A 20746-nucleotide genomic window follows, 5' to 3' on the forward strand; every position below is an offset into this window, starting at 1 on the left:
TCTATCAATTTATCCATCCAGCAGATATTTGGATGTTGTACTGCAGGAGGTCATGCCAGATGAAGGTGGAGGGGTGGCTAGAAATGCAGGGGGTGGGGAAATTGGTTGTGCCCTGGCACCTTTCATTGACAGTTTCTGCAGGAAGTCATTGCGGTGTAACACGTAGGGAAAGGAGTGCCTGCTTCTTTAGCCAAAGGAGCAATGTGGTTATCAGCTCTCCAGAAAGAATAGCAGAGTCACGTGACCAGGAGCACTGTACGTTTCTCTTACTCACTTGCTAATAGGAAAATGAATCTTCGCTCTGCAACAAAGCTTGGCTTAGAGTATTTTTGAAGTGAACACTCTGCATCCTAGAGGGGAAGACCCCATGACTCCCGTTCTTTCCTCTGCCAGCCAGCCCAGAGCCAATCCCAACCCCAGAGCCAGCAGACACTGCAGCAAACAATTCTCTGTTTCTCAGCAGGCTGGGGATGCCCAAGGGTTGGCTCGGCTTGGGTCCCGTGCCACTCCCAGCGGTGGGGGAGGGAGGAGCGGGGATGGTGGAATGCCAGGTTGTGGACCACTCAGAGGGGCTGAGCTGGAGACGTAAGCCCAGCCCTGGGGCCAGGGAGGTGGGTTCAGTCCCACCCAAGCATCAAGGTCTGAGCAGAATCTCTGTGGAATGGTGGAGTGCTGTCCCCCAGCAAGGGCAGCTGGGCAGAGATCCACACAGGTTCACTCCATGGTCACCCTTGGGCACACAGCCCTTAGGCCTCTTGTTCCAGTGCTGCCTCCTTGCAGGGCCACAGCCTGGGACCTGCTGCCTCCCCTGTCATGGCCACCCAGGCTCCAGGATGCCCTGCCCCTCCCAACTGCCAACAGCTGGCACAGCTTCTTCCACATTTGGGTGGGTTTTTGCACCAGCTGTCATTGCCCTGCCTAGTCACGTCTGAGAGGCCTGTGAGACTGCTGCGTGCAGCTGGGAGAAGCCAGCGCGCCCCTCTGTCCTTGCGGGTGGGGTCACGTCAGTGTCAGTCGCATCTGCCCATCCCTGCAGCACATGGCGGCGCAGTGGGAGACAGATCAATGGGTGGCAGAGCGCTGGCTGTGCCTGTCTCAGACTGGGGGCCTGCGCTTGCTCGCTCTGGCTGCTTAGTATTTACCAAGTAAAAGTCATTGCCCTGGAGACGCCCGATTTATTGACACTGAGAGATGAACGCTGTCTGGTCTGCAGATCTGCACGGAAAGTCTCCTGTGTTTCTGAGCAGAGTTTCAGGGAGAAGGAGTCTAGCAAAGTCTGCCTGGAGTGGGGCAGCCTGGGTGGGAGAGGCAGGCGGGTGCAGCATTTGTGCTTTGCACGGCCAGGCGTCTGCGCTGCGTGGGCGATGCTTTCCGCAGTTCTGACCCTGGTGGCTAGTCTTGGCTCCTGAGAGCTGTCTCACTCTGCTGCCCCTGTTGTCTTGGGGCCACTCCTTCCTCTGTCCCTTCTGTCAGGCTCAGCCCCAGCTCTTGCGTGGGAGGCACAGGGACACCCTGGTCCTATAAGCTGGAGTCTCCGTAGTCAGTATTGCTTTAGACCTGGGTGGCCGGGCCTGCCCTGGTCCCCCAGGCCCTTTATACTTTGGAGTCCAAGTCCCCTGCCTGTGCCTGGGACCCGGGGGGACCTAGGGAGGACACCCCAAACCTGAATGGGGACCCATGTAGGCCCTGGGTGTGAAGTGGACCACACACCTCCAGGCCCTCTGGGACTCAGGCCCGTGGGCACTCTGAGGACCCTATGGCTGGGCCTTGGTTCCAGAAAGGTGGCCCAGGGAACAGCAGCAGGGTCTTCCTTTTGTTGGATCATGTGAGGTTGGGCTGCCAGAATGGTGCTGATATGATTTGGGGTGACACAAATAGTTTAATAGACAGGGGCCCCACAAAATATACTTGCCCAGGGTACACATGCCCCAGGGGCAGCCTCGTCCGCAGCAACTCATGAGCTGTGTGCTTGGCATCTGCAAATGCCCAAGCACCTGCCCCCCCAGCGCCCACACCCTCCTCCCCGGCACTGCCCCCCGAAGACTGCTGGCTGCGGGTCCAACGGCGGTGCCTGCCTCTCCAGGTGGGCTCCCCTGCGTCACCCCAGTTTTGAGCAGCTGTCAGGCGACTGTGTGCTGTGGGGGAGGCAGGGCCATCTCCACACCAGGCTGGCAGTGCAGAGGGGTCCCGGTGGTCCCAGGCGGGCTTCACTCCTCAGGCCCAGCCTGAAGGCCACTGCCCTGGCCACTCTCACCTCCCCCCTTCTCCCCAGCCCCTCTGCCCGTCGGCACCGAGGGGGGCAGCGCCGTCTGCCCTTCTGCCCCCTCCTGGCCTGGCTGCATCCCAGGGCAGCTGCCAGGCCTGGCCATTGCCTGTCTCCAGGGCCAGCCCTGGCCCTGACAGGGGGTGTCAGTGAGGACTGGCTCAAGGCTTGCAGGGGCCACCGAGTAGCTGCTTCATATTGGTGACAGATGCTTCCTCCCAGACAGCAGATAAAGGTCTCTCCTAAATTCCAGAATAAAAACATCCACTTATCTGGAAAATGTCAAAAAGAAGAACGGCTGCCCTTTTCCAAGCGGAGGCCTGCGGGGTGCGGCGGGGAGCCACGGGGCCAAGACACGGCGACGTGGGCCTCAGGAGCCACAGACACGCTTCCCTTGGGGCAGGGTGCGGCCCCTCCCGCAGGTACAACCGAGGCCCGAGACCCCCGCCTGGGCCGGCTGTGGTGCCAAGGATGGCAGCATCCTGTGGCGGGAAAGGCAGGCAAACGCTGGAGCTGGGGCTGGACTTGCTCTGCCCGACACCCCCAGGGCGAGCCACTGCTGATGCCACTGCAGAGCCCCTGGGGACGCTGCCCTGGGCTGACGCCCGCTGGCTGTCTGAGCTGGGAGGAGCAGCCCAGGCCCCCGGAGGGCCCGGGGCTCTCCCGTTGCCCCGGGCTGAGCCCGGCCTGTTGCCCGCCAGGCCCCCGTGGGCACCCAACCTGGGGCTCAGCGCCCAGGTGTGAGCCCTGCGCTTGGCCAGGCAGGGTCCACCAGGCCCACCCCCTCCCGCCACTGCCTTGCTCTCCCAGTGGGTCCCTGTCTTTCTTCTCTGCCTGGCTCTCCTCACCTAACACAGCTCTGCTCAGTCCCCTGGCTCTGGAGACTCTTTCTTGCCTTGTTACAGGCCCCTTCACTCCTGGCACCTCTTTGTCTCTACGTCCTGGCCCTGGGTCAGAATGTGCTGGAAGCCTCACCCTTTTCACGGTCTCCCACATCTCAGCAGAACCGGGAAGATCGAAGGCGCCCAGCAGCCCTCTCCTGCCCAGGGCACCGACCGCAGCCTGTCCTCAGGCGGCTCCCGCAGCCCAGACGCACGTCCTCCTCGTAGCCTTCCTCGAGGGCTGGTGGGGTGATGTGGGGCGCCCAGACGATGAGTGCTGGGGAGGCTGGGGCCTGGTGCCGTGCTTGCCACCGTAACTCAGTGCCTGGAGGAGCACCTCGGACAGCAGCAGCCCAGTAGATGTTTAGGGTCCCCCTGCGGTCCCTCCCTCAGGCTCGTCTCCGGGTTCGAGCCTAGCAGGGACAGGGGTGCTGTCTCCGAGCCCCAGCAGCAGTACTGGCCGACCCTTCCTGTGAAGGGACGTCCCAGCAGTGAGCCTCAGACCAGGGCTTGGGCCTGGAGGTAGGGCCTGGGAGCTCACGGGCACAGTGGCGGCACCTGTCCTGCCTGGGGACCCTTGCTGCTCCTGGCTGGGAGCTGCAGAGCCCGCCGTGGCAGCAGCAGGGACCAGAGCGTCCTGCAAAGCGGCTGCAGACGGCGGCTGAAGCTCTGAGGGTAGCAGCTTGCTCTCCGGGGCCGGCGTGCGGGGCCCTGCCGCCGAGCACCGTTTCAAGACCGTGGAACCGTGTGCACGTCTGCGGAGAAAATATGAAGCTCGTTCTCTTGAACTTTAAGTGCACATGTAGCTCTTTCATTCGCATTTCTGCCATTATATAAACTGACACATAGGGACACATTTCACAGTAAAACTCCGGATGCTGGGCTGAGGGGAAAGGCGCACCTTCGTCCTGCCTGGGTGTCACTCGCAGGGCAGAAAGCGGCAGCCTGCCCGGGTGCGGGGCCTGCCCGGGTGCGGGGCCTGCCCTGCGCTGGCACGAAGGGCTTTTGGTTTGTTACTTTGATGAGTGCTCAGAACAGCATCATGAAGCAAATTGTATTTTTCCTCCCACTTTACAGATAAGGAATTGAAGCCTGGTGTGGTTAGGCACCGTCCCAAGGTCACAGCCTCAGCGGCCAAGCGCCACCTGGGCCTAGAGGCAGCGGGTGGGGCCCCTGAAGTCCCAGTCTGTGACTTCCCTGCGGAGCTGCCTCGAGACGTCTGAGTGCACATCCTGGACCGGGTTCTCACGGCAGCCTTCCCAGCCAGATCCGCGCCCACTCTGGGCTTCGTGTCAGAGTTCAAGCAGGCAGACAGACTTGATTAGATTTTATCCCTTGCTTTGAATTATTCATACTTGTCCTCTAATTTCCTCAGGAATAATCTAATAACACACAGCAGCAGGAGGGCGACTGGGTGAGTGGCGTTTGCGACGTGCCCACCTAGCACCGCTGGGCGGAGGCTGCCCCAAACCGTGTTTCCTTTAAAGCAGAGCCCTCTCTGGGTGTTCAGGACCTGGGGACTTGGCCTGGGACAGTTTTGGACAGGTCAGAGTTCCAGGAACCCCCTGCATCCTGGACCAGCTGGCCCACCCTCTGTGGCTGGGGTCCTCTCTGTCGGCAGGCCCTGTGCTCCTCCCGAGGGAGGGGCTGCTCTCCAGCAGGGACTTGGCTGGTGGGTGACGCAGAGGGTGTGTGCTTGGCCCTGGGCCTCTGGGCCTTCAACCTCCCACCCAGCAGGACAGGAGCAGCTGCCTGAGGCGCCCGGGACTCAGGCCCCAGACAACTGTCGCTCCCCATGAGCTGTGACCAGGAGGTGATGCCAAAGATTCCAAGACTTCCACCTGTGGCGCACAGACCTGGCCCCGTGCCTGGCCCCACGGACTCTGCTCCCATGATCTCTTGTCCAGGCCACATGTCCCATTGTCCCAAGGTGTGTGGACCAAACACCCACAGCCACAGTGCTCTCCTGCTCCACACCCAGAGCTACAAGCCTATTTCTTCTGGGCAAAGGTCTAAGCTTGTTGGCTTGGTGCTATGGTTTGAATGTTGGTCCCCTCTAGAGCACAGATAGAATTTTTTTTTTTTTTTTTTAGAGACAAGGTCTCACTCTGTCACCCAGGCTGGAGTGCAGTGTTGCAATCACAGTTCACTGCAGCCTCAAATTCCTGGGTTCAAGTGATCCTCCTGCCTCAGCCTCCTGACTAGCTGCGACTATAGGCACACACCCATGCCCTGCTAATTTTTAAATTTTTTTGTGGAGATGGGGTCTTGCTGTGTTGCTCAGGTTGGTCTCGAACTTCTGGTCCCCTACCTCAGCCTCCTGAGTAGCTGGGATTACAGATGTGAGCAAACACACCTGGCTTCAGGTTGAAATTTAATTGCCATTACAAAAGTATTGAGTGATGGGACCTTTGAGAGGTGATTAGGCCACGAGGGCTTCACTCTCATGGGGGGGGGTGGGGGTTGGTGTTGCCGAAAGGAGTTTGGCCCCTCTCAGCCCTTACATCTTCTGCCGTGTAGTAACGCAGCGAGAAGGCCCTGGCCAGATGCTGGCGCTTGCTGTGGAACTTCCCAGCCTCTAGAGCTGCAAGGCAATACATTTCTGTTCATGATAAATGACCCAGTCTCTGGTATTCTGTTACAGCAGCACCAACAGAGCAAGGCACTGGACAACGGAGGCCCGGCAGCCCTGTTCCTGCCCCTGGTGTGGGGCCACTGCAGGGCTGGAACACATGCTGCTCTCCCCCCGCCCCCCAGGGCTGTGCTGCCCTCCTGTGGGGAAGGTGGGACCCGCACACACAAGCCTGGGTGGGCTGGCACCTTCCGTATCACCTCCCGGTCACAGCTCACGGGGAGCGACAGTTGTCTGGGGCCCGAGTCCCGGGCGCCTCAGGCAGCTGCTCCTGTCCTGCTGGGTGGGAGGTTGAAGGCCCAGAGGCCCAGGGCCAGGCACACACCCTCTGCGTCACCCATCAGCCAAGTCCCTGCTGGAGAGCAGCCCCTCCCTCGGGAGGAGCACAGGGCCTGCCGACAGAGCGGACCCCAGCCCTGGCGGCAGAGGGCGGGCCAGCTGGTCCCGGGGCCTGCAGGACCCAGCCCTCAGGCCCCACGAGGAGCTGCTCCTGGCCCTGCTGCCAGGCTTTGCTGACCCTGCCGGGTGGTGGCTCCCGCCGGCTTGGGAGCAGACCGAGGGCCAGGCCTGGGTTTGCTGCTTCTCTGCGGCCCCCAGAGGCAGCCGAGGGAGGCAGGGCAGTGAGCACGTGCAGGATGAGCAAAGCCGGTTTCTGCAGCACTGCCACTTGCCGACCGGAATCGCAGTCTCTCCGTGGTCGTCTCATTGACTCCACCGCCCGTGGGTGGGTACTGCTATAGCTCCCACTCCACAGAAAGGGAAACTGAGGCACGGACAGAGCAGTGAAAAGGCTCTCCTAGAGTCACACAGCAGCGTAGCCAGACTGCAGGGTCTGATTTCAAGACCCACTATGTTTCCCAGGAAACACAGCTTTCATTGCAATCTCACAAATTTTTATATTTTCATTACCATTTTTTAAGTTCAACATGTTTTACACTAACTTACATTGTGATTGTTTTTCTTTGATACATGAGGTTTTTATGTGTGTATTTCTCAATTTTCAACCAGTAGGCCTGGCCTCTTCCCTAGTGAAGCTGTCAAAGTGTTGCCAGGGTCCCAGTTGTCTCCTTGAGAAGCAGCAAATATATTTGTTTTCTATGCTGTGTAGTAAATTACCATAGATTTAGCAGCTTTCCACAACACCTGTTCATTAGCTCACAGATATGTAGGTCAGAAGTCTAGCACTCTGGGACTGGGTTCTTTGCTTAGAGAAGACTGAAATTAAGGGGTTGGTCAGGATGCATTCTCATCTGGAGCTTGGGGTCTTCTTCCAAGTTCGTTCAGATTGTTGGGAGGATTCAGTTCCTTGTGGTTGTAGGACTGAGGTCTCCGCTGCCTTGCAGGCTGCTGCCTTCCGGGGCCATTCTCGGCTCCTAGAGGCTGCGTACATATCTGGGCATGTGACCCATCCATCTTCAAAGCCAGCAACAGAGACTCCCTAGAGCTGAGTTTCTCTTACACTTTGAATCTCCTTTGCCGGGAAGAACCTGTCCCTTTTAAAGGCTCACCTGATCAGGTCAGGCCCACCAAGGATAACCTCCCTAGCGTAAGGTTAACTGACGTGGAACATTAATTACACTTGCAGAAGTGTCAGTGGAGAAGGTGTGTGTGCACTGGGGCCGGGGCCTTGCGCTGTCTTGGAATCCTGCCGGCTGCATGGTTCATGACCTGCATCCCATCCCAGTCCCGGGGTGGGAGCTCCCCATTGTCTTCTTAGCTTTCTGATGCATTCTAGCAGACTTTTAAAATTTTGGTTGTTTTTCTGCTTTTCCTTTGTGAGAAGATGGGTTCAAATGTCATACCTACCATTATTGGAGACAGAACTTTCTCTATTCCTGACTAGAACAACAACAACAAAACAAGCTAAATTCTTAAGAATAAAAGGAAATTTCCTTAAGTTAATAAAGGGTGTCTCCCAGATATCTAAAATAAATATCATATTGAATGGTAAAATATTAGACTCATTCCTGTTAAAAATCAGGATCAAGTTAAGTTCAAGTTCTTTGTCACTACTTCTAGGTGAAAACTGGAGTCTTGGCCATTAAAAATTTAAAATTGCAAAGGAAGAGAAGAAAACCCTGTTGTTATTTGTAGATAGACATGATGTTCTTTTTTTTTTTTTTTTTTGAGACAGAGTCTTGCTGTGTTGCCCGGGCTAGAGTGAGTGCCGTGGCGTCAGCCTAGCTCACAGCAACCTCAAACTCCTGGGCTTAAGCGATCCTCCTGCCTCAGCCTCCCGAGTAGCTGGGACTACAGGCATGCGCCACCATGCCCAGCTAATTTTTTCTATATATATATATTTTAGTTGGCTAGATAATTTCTTTCTATTTTTAGTAGAGACGGGGTCTCGCTCTTGCTGAGGCTGGTCTTGAACTCCTGACCTCGAGCGATCCTCCCGCCTCGGCCTCCCAGAGTGCTAGGATTACAGGCGTGAGCCACCGCGCCCAGCCAATAGATAGACATGATGTTCTAAGTAGAAAATCTAGGAGATTCAGTCACCTATCAAATTACTAGAGTTAGAGAGTTCAGCAAGATAACAAAATATAAGATCAGTATAAAAAATCTATAGCATTTCTAACCACAGAAATAACCAAGTAAAAACAGAATAGAAACAAGATATCAATTGGGATAGCCACAGAATCTGGAAAATGCTGGGGACTGAATCTAACATAAATGGGAGGGGCCAAGTGTTGGGAGGTGTAAAACCTTACTAGAGACACAAAAGAAAATCTGAACTGATAGCAAGAAATGTCACATTCAAGGATGGAAATATCCAATATTTTTTGAAGACTTCATTCTCCCAAAATTAATATAAATTCAGTAAAATCTCAGTCAAAACCTAAGGAGGATTTTGCATGACACTCATCAAACTGATCCTAAGATTCGTAGAGAAGCAGCGTGGGCAGGAAGGGTGAAACGGTCTTGGAGAAGAACATCAGTGGCCCTCTCCCACGTGCCCCTGCAATGCTGGCTCCTCGCAACTGGGACTCACGTGCTGCGGAGCAGCTGCTGGCCCGGGACAGCTGGCCAGGGCAGATCCGTGCTTTTACTGGAATTTGGTACAAGATAGAGGAGGCATTTCCAATCAGTGGGAGGAGCTTTTTTCGTTTTCTTCTTCTTCTTCTTTTTTAAATAAACAAGGTAAGATCAATTGGCTCTTGGTGTCAGTCAGGGCACACCCAGGAAAAGAGTATTGAAAGCAGGAAGAATTAAATGCAGGGAGCTAGTTCTACTGGGCGTGGGAGAGTCCAGATGCCGGCAGGGCAGAGAGGCAGCCGTCTAGCCGAGGCTGGAGGGCTCCAGGAGGCTGGGCCGGAGGCAGGATGCTGGACTCAACAGGTGGACCCCGGGGAGCTGGAGCCACTGAGCAGAGCAGGATGGGTGGGAATACCTGGCTCTCCTTTCCCCTGCTCTCTGGTCCCCTGGTGGCACCTCCCGTGGACCGAGCCCAGCTGGAAGCCAGCCACAGGGGCAGGGAAATTCAGCCTGTGGTGGTGGCTCCCCATGGCCAGGGCTAAGCACAGGAAGGGCTGGAGCAAACAGGCTAAGAGTGGTGAACCATGCTGTCAGCTTATGAAAGAACTCACATCCCTGTCTCATGGCTTTCAGAAAATAAATTCCAAATTGATCAAAAGCCTACACATAAGAAACAAAAATTCAGGTCTTAAAGGAAATATAGGAGGATATGGTCATAACCTTGGAGTACAGAATGCCTTAAAGATCATATAAATTAAAAATAAACCATAAAAGAAAGGATTGATACAATTTTTAATATGAAACTGAAAATTCTCTTTATGACAAAAGATGCTATAAACAAACAAGAAAAATGACAGACAAGTAGAAAATATTTGCAACCTATAGAAAAGACAAAGAATTAATATTAGAATATGTACGCAGTTTTACAAGTCAACAGTAAAAAGGCAAACCAACCCAAAAAGGAAATTCTAACGTGGGAAACTACAAATGGACAGTAAAAACGAAATGCTTGCCAACATTGCTAATAATTGGGGAAATGCAAATTAAAACAACATGACACACCATTGCAGGCATGCGCAGTGACCACCACCATCAGCAAGGGCACGTGGTGGAGACTGGAGCGTGCCCCATGCCACACCCCTTTCTCCCACCGCAGTCAGATCCCACATGTTTCGTGGGGTCCAGCATCTCCCAGAGTAAAGGCCACATTTCAAAGTCTCTTTTGCCACTAGGGGTGGACTTGTGACTAGGTTCAATAACATGTAATAAGTGTGGAGGGGCAATTTCTGGAATCTCCCTTAACAGGAGATTGTCTTTCCTAATGGCAGGAATGCAGCTGTGATGGCTGGAACCACAGCATCAATCAGATGATCTGGGGAACGGAGGCCAGGCATGATGGAGCTACCAGGCCAGGTTCCTGGGGACATTGGGGAGCAGAGCTGCTTGGCAACCTCAGCCTGCCCACCCCTGGACTTTGAGTGAGGCCTACACTTCTATTTTATTTATGTTCAGTTCCTGTTACTCAGTGCCAAATTGTTTCCTAGGCCGGGCGCGGTGGCTCATGCCTGTAATCCTAGCTCTGGGAGGCCGAGGTGGGTGGATCACTCGAGGTCAGGAGTTCGAGACCAGCCTGAGCAAGAGTGAGACCCCGTCTCTACTAAAAATAGAAAGAAATTATCTGGCCAACTAAAAATATATATACAAAAAAAAAAAAAATTAGCCGGGTATGGTGGCTCATGCCTGTAGTCCCAGCTACTTGGGAGGCTGAGGCAGTAGGATCGCTTAAGCCCAGGAGTCTGAGGTTGCTGTGAGCTAGGCTGATGCCACGGCACTCACTCTAGCCCGGGCAACAAAGTGAGACTCTGTCTCAAAAAAACAAAACAAAACAAAACAAAAACCAAATTGTTTCCTAATTGGTGCAGGCCATAGATGAACACAGGCACTGTTACAGGCTGAACTGTGTCCTCCTCCCCAAATTCATAGGCTGAAGTCCTGACCCACAGTACCTCAGAATGTGGGTCTATTTGGAGGTGGGGCCTTTAGAGAGGTCATTAAGATGAGGTCATATGGGTGGGCTCTAATCCCACAGGACTGGTGCCCTCACAAGAGGAAGTTAGGACACAGACACACCCAGGGCGAGGGCCACGGGAGGACACAGGGAGAAGACACCATGACAAGCCGAGGAAAGAGGCCTCAGAAGATCTTGGACTTCCAGCCCCCAGGACGTCAAGAAAATAAATTTCTGTTGTTTAAGCCACCCAGTCTGTGGCATTTGTCACGGTAGCCTAAGGACACTAATGCAGGCACTCTGGGGCCAGTTGGGCTGTTTATTAAAATAGGAACTGCTCCTGCTCTTTGACGCGGCCACCTGCCTCTCTGTGTGTGGAGGAGCTTCCTGTGTATGCCCAGCACCTAGCAGGTGCTCAGGAAACTGTTGTTTGCATGTGTGACTGTGTGTCTCAGCCTCTTTGCTGCAGCATCATCCACATAGGTGGGAACACGTGGACACACGTCTGCAGGACGCACTCCATGCCTGCGGCGGTGGGCTCCTCTGCAGACGGAGCTGCTGGGAGTACCCGGAGCTTTTTGGGGAGCCAGCGCCCGCGGGGGTGCCAAGTGCTGCCTCGTGCCCACTTGTTCTCATTGGCCGTGGTCCTGCCAGCTCACCTGCCCTCTTACCCCTCTTGGCGCACGGAATCTGCTCTCCTGTCTTCCCTCCGGCCCATGGCAGACCCATCTCCGAGCTCTGGCCCGGAGAGGCCTTCCGGAGCCATCTGTCTGGCCCAGCGGCTCCCGCTTGCAAGAGGGTGCGTGTTCCCTGAGGGCTCACAGTGGGTTTGGGGCCCCAGGGGAGCAGTCAGAGGTCACAGCAGCTTGGGAGCATGCAAGGGCCTCTGCGGGCGGATCCGTGGGGCCCACTGACCATGCGCAGGGCTTTCCGGGGGACATTGTGAGCCCACATTTTCATTTACCCACGGCTCAAACCTTGAGCAGTGCGCGGTAAATACTCACTGAGATTATGAGCTCCGAAGGGCAGAAGGAAGCACGGAGGTGGCTTCCTGGTCCTGAAATCATTCGGAAGGGCAGCGTCCACAGATGGCCCTGCCAGCCAGGGGCACACGACAGGGGCAGTGGATGGCCCTCCCAGTGTGGACAGCCTGTACCTGTCACAGGTAGGATGCTTTGACCATCTCTGCCACACTCACTTCAGTGGGGGGCTGAAATTACTCTTAGCAACTCATTTACACAAAGAAAGTGGAAATGATCTCAGGTTCCCTGCCAGCCTCCAAGAAGAAGAATTAAGCAGAAAGCAACAAACCAACCCATGATTTCCTTCCCCGTTGAGCCTAGGGAAGTGCATTGCCGGCTACTTTTGTCCAGGGGCGCTTTCTCTGCGTGACTCCCTGGCTAAGCCCCGAAGCTCCTGGAGGCAGAAGGCAGGGCAGGCAACAGGAACCCGGGTCCTACCTAGACTGGCCCTTGCCCTGTGTCGCCCCTGGCGTCCCACCCTCCCCAAGGCCCTGGCAGACTCGGTGCCCAGCGAGGGCTGTGTCCTGATTCACAGATGGCACCTCACGAGACGGAAGGCGTGAACAGTCTCTCGGGCCTGTGTGATTAGGGAATCAATCCCACGCACGGGGCTCCGCCCGCACGACCCGATCACCTTCCGAAGGCTCCACCTCTTAACACCATCACACTGGGGCTGAGCTGCAGCATATGAATCTCAGGGGCCCAGACGGTCCAACCACAGCACGCAGCATCGTGTGTGGTCAGGCGCCCGGGACAGACTGGTGTCCACAGGCCAGGGTCCCATGGAGCTGAGTGGGGGAGGAGAGGCCTGCCAATAGACAGACACAAGAAAGGTCCTGTGTGCCCTTCCCTTGCCCCACCACTCCCCGCTGCTGGCGGACAGCCACCTTTGTCAGCCTCCTGTGGGTCCAGCCCGTGCTTCCTCGGGCAAATACACGCAGATCAGCCACATGCTGTGCCTCTCCCTCCACCTTCCTCATGTGCGTGGGAACCACGATAGACTCTCACTTACTAAGGTCCCTGGCAACCTCTCCAGAGTGATGCCTAGAGTGCATCCTCGTCCTTTTCATAAACAGCTGCTGCATCAGTCAGGGGCCCGGCAGAAAGCAGATGGCTCGCTCAAACCGGGCAATCGGAGGAGTGTTTTCTGGAGGGACTCTTTACAAGGTGTGGGTAGGACGCAGGGAAGTCACAAGGGGTGACCCTTGTCCTTATCACCCTAGGCCTGAGGGGCGAACACATCCACCGGGCAGGAACTGTGGCCTTTGGTCCAGGGTGCAGCCTGCCTGAGGTGCCCCACAGGGAGGGGTTGACAACCCCCTCCCCACTGGCTGAACCTGACCTGAAGTCAGAGGGCAAGGGGGCCACTGCCCTGGTCATACCACAGCCTGCAGGGCCCCGAGCAGGGTGGATGGTCTGGGATGTGGACAGGCACATGGGAAGGTAGCCAGTGTGTTTCCAGATCCTTCTGTGCGTGGCTGTGCCACACCCATTTGTTTGAAAAATGAGTCCCCTGTGCGTTCACCTAGGTTTCCAATCTCTTGCTCCCGAGCAGGCAGGTGCCCCCACAGGCTCCATTTCCAGAAATGCGTTGCTGGGTCAAAGGGTAAGTGCGTGCACAACTTTGATAGTCACTTCCAAATTACCTCCCACCGGGGTGGCCCCTCTACCCACATGGTTTCACCAGCCGAGGGCGCCGTCCCGCTTGCATTTCCGCCAAGCGCGTGGTGAGGAGCCCTTGCAGGGTCACTTTGCGTTCCCTCTACGATGGGTCCGACACCCCTGCACAGCTGAGGGCCATTTGAATTTCACTGTGCATTCATGCTCTTCCTAATTTTTTTCCTATTGAGTTATTGATCATTTTCTTATTAGTTTCTAAGAGCTTTTTATATATTAGAGATTTTATTGCTCTGACAGTGATCTGAGTTGGTCTTTTGACTTTGTTTATGGTGGGTTTTGCCCTACAAAAGTTTCCAATTTTTGTGTTGTCTATCAATCTTTTATGGTTGCTAAATTTAGAGTCGTAGTTTGACATGCCTTCCTCATTTCAAGTTTGTAAAGGAATTCACGTGTATTGTCTTCCCATACTTTCATGGTTTCATTTATGCATTTAAATTTTGCTCTATTTGAAAATTATCCTGATGTGTGATGTGAGGTATGTATCTAACTTGGTCTTTTTCCAGAAGGCTACCTATTTACCCCAACATCATTCATTTATTTATTTATATTTCAAAATATTAAGAGGGTACAAATGTTTCTGCTTACATGGATCATTTTGTAATGCTTGCGTCATGGCTACACGTGTGTCCATCACCCAAATGGTGTTCACGGTACCTGCTAGGTAGGTTTTTCCCCTCCCCTCTTCCCACCTCCCTCTGCTTGATTTCCACCGAGTTTTACCCCCCTCTGTGCTCATGTGCCCGGTGGTTCGTTCCAATGTAATGGGGAGTAGATGTGGTGTTTGTTTTTCCATTCTTAATATCATGCATTAGCATGCTCATCTTTACCAAGGGAGACACGCCTTTGTCACTGACTGCCTTCGCTGTGTCCTCGGGCCTCTCTGCCCTGCGGGTCTGTGGAGATGGCGTCCGCCTGTGCCACGCGGCCGTGACGCTGAGGCTTCGTGATGCTTCAGTGTCTGCCTGGAGGGCCCCTCCCGCTGCCTTTCTCCAGTGCTTGTCTTACCTTCACATCCTGCATTTGCAAACCGCAGACTGTTCAGGCGTATGATTTCCGCTTTCCTCGTGTTCCTGGCTGTTCTTCCCTGCCCTCCACCTCCAGGTGAACATCCAATGGCAAAAGCTGCCTTTAATTGGCAAGTTTGCATTATTTCTGAGCTACTCTGTGTTCAGAATTGGATAAGGAAGAGGAAAATCACGCTTTGGACACTCGTATCCGTGATGTCAGATAGGAGCTGCCCGTGCCTCTCCAGCCCTGCCCTCGCCCTTCCCCACCCTCCCCCTGGCTGTCCTCAGGGCGGGACACTCAGGCAGCCTCTGCTCCTCTGCTCCCAGCCTTGTCCCTCCCCCACACCCCTAGAAGCCCTTCTCCCAGAGGCCACTGTCCTTTATCCATGTGAGTGTTAGACACCCACAGGTCTCCCCTGCTGTGGGGTCCCAGGCAGGTCCAGCCTGCCCAGGTGTAGCTAGAGGCCAGGCCTGAGCATTCTCTGCTGGGAGGAACTCACCCTGCCTGTTGGACAGCTGCGCATCGACAGGCACCTGATACTCAAGCCTCCCACCCCTCCCCCCACTCCAGCCCCTCCCCCACCAGCGCTCACAGCGGCCGCCTCTCCTGGCCCGTCTGCTGCTCTCGTGATGCTCAGTCCTCTCAACTGCATCTCTCAGATGCATCTTGTGTGTCAGTCTCTCCCTTTACCTGTGTGGCACATCCCCGAACTGGCCACTCCTGAGCTGCTGTCATGCTCCTTCCTGCTGAGGACCTTCCTGGAGGCTGTCAACATGATCTGCCTAGAAGGCAAAGCTGTTGGTGTCACTTCCCTGACCAGTGCCCCCTCAAGGACTCCTGTAGCTGTCAGGATGACAGGTGCAGGATGTCAAACGCACTGGCTTGGCACCCTTGGCCCACTGTGGCCAGGCCTCAGTTTACTTCCCCAGTGCCTGCACCAATGCCTTCCCCCAGCCCACCCCCCAAGAAGTCCTCCTCCCTGCCCACCCCCTGACCAGCAGCTCCTTAGCCTTCAGGTCTCAGGGTCTGGGAAGAGCCTCTGGCCCCACACGTCTGGGCTGGGGGCCGTCGGTCTTCCAAGCATGAGCACAACCGTGGCCCATGAGGGCAGATCCACGCTGGTCACACTGACCCCAGGGCCTGGCACATAGTAGAACCTTGTTTTTGCCTAAATTAACAAATTAATGTCCAGAAAGCAGGACAGCAACCACTGATAGAGAAACATAATGTTTTTCAGGAACATCCCTGAAACTGCCCCTTGGCACTGAAATGCTCTCCGTCTCTGAAGGGCTTAGGGAAGAGCGGGCAGCGCCAGCCGCAGACAGCAGGAATGGGCCCAGCAAACGCTTCCATAATGCATGTGCTGCGCTGCTGGTCCCTGGAGACCCATGAAAGGATGGATTATATTTTCAGCAGAAAGAAAAAAAATTTGTCATCTCCTCCAGTGCTGGGAGCCAAGGTCATCCCAACTGCGGAGTCACCTCTTTGGTGGCACCAGGGGCATCCCTCAGGTGTTGGGAGAGGCTGGGGCTGGGCGTGGGGTCCCAGAGGCCCGAGGGCCAGGCACTGCCCAGTGTCTCGGGGCCTCTCTAGGCTGGGAAGTTGCTCCCGGGGCAAGCCCGGGCGCTTCCAGAGGGTGTGCCTCACGCTCACCGTGGGCAGCACGTCTGGTGAGGGGCACAGGGCAGGCCCCAGCCCACGCTGCCTCCTTCCACGGGGTGCCCACATGCGCCCTCCCCTGCCCAGTGGCATCTCCAGGGAACTGCGGTTTCCGCTCCCTCTGCTGGCTCTCTCCTGCTGCCAGGGCCTCGCTGCCCTTCCTGGGGACCATGCTGGGAACTCCACACAAGGGGGAGAGTTGCCAAAACTCAGGAGACCAGAGAGCACAGCCTGAGATAGCCGATGCTGGACAGCTACCGGACTCAGCCAAACAATGTCGGAATCCATTCTTAAAGCCCGGACATTCCAGCCCCCCGGGGTCCCAGGTTAGTTCCCTATCTTCCTTGCCCGGCCTCTCCAGGGGCTTCACCCTCCTGCCTGTGCTGGCTCTGCTTCTCACAGAGCAGAATCTCCAGTGGGAGTTCCGCTGCCTCTTACTGCTCAGGGGAAGCAGCCTCTGGTCTCGGAGGGCCAGTTTCCCCGAGAGAGCCGACAGCAGGGGGAGGCACAAGCCCGGGCCTCCCGTCAGACAGTTCTGGGCTCAGGGCAGCTGGCAGGGGGGAGGTAGCTCTCCTTGGTGCACACGGCTCCAAGGGGCTTTTGGGCAGAGATGGAGTCCGATTCGTCCCTGGAGCCCCAAAGCCCTAACTGGAGAGTAAGGGCTCAGCAAATTTGTTGACACAGGGTCCTTAGATGGGGGCAGCGGCCAAGTCTTGGGCCCGAGGAGTAAAGCCAACAGCTGGTGCAGACGGCGGGGGTGCAGGCTCACAGACTGAGCTACTGAACCAGGACCAAAGCCGCAAGTGCCTCAAGCCAAGAGCCACGGGAGGTCAGGAATGACTGCCTAGAGGGAAGGTCAGGGCAGGCTATTTGACCTTGACCTTAACCTTGAAGAACCGGTGGAGTTTTGACAGCTGTGGATGTATAAGGAGTGACCTTCAGGCCTAAGCAAAGAGGTGGGCACAGGAAGGTGCTGGGTATGGACAAACAGGCAACTTGGGTTAGAAACGAAATCAAGGAAATAAATACATGAAAAAGGCTCAACCCAATTAGTGATCAAAGGATACAAATTAAAGCAATAATGGGATGTTTGCTTCTCCCAAAATACTTAGTATGCAAAGATAAAATCACATTGGCTCTACGTTTGGAAGGGATTTGGAAGGCTGGCCCCCTCCCAGGGGCAAGAATTTTTTAAGGCTGGGGCCATATGCATAAAAAGCTATAAAATGTGCATATGCTTTAACCGGCAGGGCTACTTCTGGGACGTTATCCTAAGGATAGAATTAAAGCTGGGTCCCAAGATTTAGCTGTGCTGATTTTCGTCGAAGTGTTGTTCATGGCAATAAAAAATCTCAACGTTTAACAGTGAATCGGTTGAGTAAACTTTAGTCATTAAAAATCATGCAGTAAAAGAGCAGTTACTGACGTGAGAAGATGTGAAGTGGGAAAAGCAGGCTGTAAAACAGCGTGAGCAAACCAAGCCGAGTGTTGCTCGTTTGAACTCCAGTGAGTGGCAGGTGTGTGTGGTGGGGGGTGGGCCGTCCTCGCTCCCGCCCTGCAGGAGGCAGGCGCGGTCCCAGGTGGCAGTGGCGGCCTTCTCCTCTCCAGGTGAGTCTGGCTGGGTGAATCCTCCCGTCTTTGTTCTCTCAAGTGGCCGCAGGCTTGCACTGAGCCAGGCCCCGGCTCTTGGACTGGTCTGTCACCATGCTCTCTCCGGCCTTGTTGTAGCTCTGGAGAGCTGGTGCCTGGCCCGTCCCTTGGGTTGGCTGTAGGATGTTGGCACCAGGGAGGGGCAGGCCTGAGCCTCTGCCTTGAGCCCCAGCCCCATCCTGCCCGAGGGTAGCTGCACACACACCCAGCTCATAAAAGGGGGTGTGCTTCCTGGTGCCCTTGCAGTTGACCCTTCCCTCCTGTGGCCTCCTCGGAAACTTCCTTCCAGGATTCCCCAATCCCATTACTATTTTTACTTATATTAATATTTTTGAATATTTACTTTCTGTTTTAAAGCTCAAAAAACACAAAAAGGTATTATAAAGTGAAAAATATGATTTCTAACCATGCCTTCTAGCCCATTAGAGTCAACGTTATCAGTTTCTTATATAGCCTTTCAAGGATGTTTTATTTTATAAACTTTATGATTATTATTCAGACAAATGTTAATACATGCCTATAATGCCTCCTGCCGGTTGCTTCCACACAAGGGGCCCTGCATTGTATATGCTGCTCTGTGTCTGGCTTTTCACTTGATGTGTCTTGGCTACAGTTGCACATCAATCTGTGAAGAGCATCTTTTTTATGGCTATGCAATATTGCACTATGTGGAAGTACCAGTTATTTATTTAACAATGGAGGTTTAGGTTGTTCCCCATCTTTTGCAATGAAGAAGATTTTGCACAAGTGAAATGTGCACCTGTGTGACGATATCGGTGGGATAAGATCCTAGAAGCAGGCAAAGCTTTGTATCCTAGAAACTTGGGATGAAATCCCCAAAGTGCACTCCATGGAAGAGGCACCAGTCGCTCCCCACCGGGAACGTGTGCAGAGCCCATTTCTCCACGCCCTGCCAACACAGTGAGTTCTCAAGCCTTTTGATATTTGAAAAATAGTTCAGATTTTGAACTTGCCTTATTATGAATGGGATTGAGCATCTTTTAATATTCTTAAAAATAATTGTGACATATTGCATGAGTACTGAGAAGTGCATGTGATATATTTGCACAGTAGAACGAATAATGCTGAATTAAACTTTCTAAGATGACCAACAGGCAGATCAGGAATTAGAACACGCCCAGCATCCCAGAGCCCACGTGCCACAGGTGCTCCCTCACGTCTTGATTTCCTCTTCCCCCGTAGGTAGCCACTGCCCTTAATTCTGTGATACTCCTATCTTTCAGCAGTCATTCTAGAAATCACTACACACATCCTTAATTTAGCAAAGTCTGTGGTTAATAACACTCTCATCTTCCTCCTGGATGACACAAAGGCCATAGGATATTTGCATGTCATTTACCCTCATCCTCAACTTATGTTATTTCTGTCATATGTTTAAATTCTATCTCCCTCCTGTGATTTCCAGGGTCTATTTGCACATAGGAAATGAGCTCTTTGTCAGTGATATGGGTTGTAAATAGCTTCCCCCCGTTTGTCTTTTTAAATTTTTATTCTGGCCATAGAGGTTTTGCCATGCAGTTTTTCTTTTTTTTTTTTTTTTGAGACAGAGTCTCACTTTGTTGCCCAGGCTAGAGTGAGTGCCGTGGCGTCAGCCTAGCTTACAGCAACCTCAGACTCCTGGGCTCAAGCAATCCTACTGCCTCAGCCTCCCGAGTACCTGGGACTACAGGCATGCGCCACCATGCCCAGCTAATTTTTTCTATATATATTTTTAGTTGTCCAGATAATTTCTTTCTATTTTTAGTAGAGACGGGGTCTCGCTCAGGCTAGTCTCGAACTCCTGACCTCGAGTGATCCACCCACCTCGGCCTCCCAGAGTGCTAGGATTACAGGCGTGAGCCACCACGCCCGGCCTAGTTTTTCAAAATATATATGTATTAATGAAAAAAGACCAGCAGATTATACCCAAAACGAGAGCAGCCCTAACCACAATAAATAATGAAACTGTGGCTAATTTTGTGTTCTTTGCATTTTAAAAGTTGTGGTTGTTGCTGTTTTTTTTTTTTTTGAAAGTATATTACTTTTGGAATCAGAAAAAATATGTAACATGTCATAAAAGTAGAATTGTTCATCGATAGCAGGACTGTCCAGGCCTGGTGGGCCGGGGCACTGACAAAGTCACTTGGTATTAAGGCCCTAGTGGCCTTGGGTGCTGCCTGCCCTCCCACCCGGGGCCCTGCAGACCCAGGATCTCCCCCTCGGCACAGCTGTTTCTGGGAGACCCAAACAGGGGCTCCGCCTGTTACCTCTGCTGCGTGTGCTTTGGCCTCTGCAGCCCTGGCCCTCCCTACCACAGTGCCCCAAGCCGTGCCACCACCCTTGGTCCTCAGGGGACCTCTTGAGAGTTGAGTCATGAGAGCTGGGCAGCCTCTCAACTCCATGTCACCTCCTGAAAGGCTGAAATGGCTGCAAGTGGCTTTGGCTGAAACTTTTTTCTCTTTTCCTCTATAATCTTCACATCCCCAGGCTGTGCCCGGTAGGTGCTTAGTGAGTGCTTGTGGACTAAACATATGGTGGGGAAGAGTAGGGGGCTCAAAGCAGGAGAGGATGGGACTTGCTAGGTCCTGGGACGCCCTGAAGGGGGCCGGCGGGTGCTCCACCCCACCAAGCAGGAGTGGCCGGGGGATGCTGTTGGAGGCTCTCCCCAGAGGGCAGGGGCCATCATGTGGGTGAGGCTAGCGGGGACCTGGGCTGAGCTACCTCCACCCGTACGGGGCCCAGTGTCGGAGCCCAGCACCTGCCAGGGCACAACAGCTGGAGTCTCCTCACACCGGGGTTTGGGCAGCAGCGTGGCTGGAACCATCCTTGCTCCTGTCTCCGCTGCCACCCCAGCTTCCAAAGCCACAAGGAAAGCCTGTCAACCCCTCCCTCCTACACTCCTTGTCTTTTGGTCCCTTGGGAGATGTCCCTGTTGCTGCTGGGACGTCTCCTGGGTAATCGTGTGTG

This window comes from Lemur catta, chromosome 16 (assembly GCF_020740605.2).
Source record: "Lemur catta isolate mLemCat1 chromosome 16, mLemCat1.pri, whole genome shotgun sequence".
NCBI classification, from domain to species: Eukaryota; Metazoa; Chordata; class Mammalia; order Primates; family Lemuridae; genus Lemur; species Lemur catta.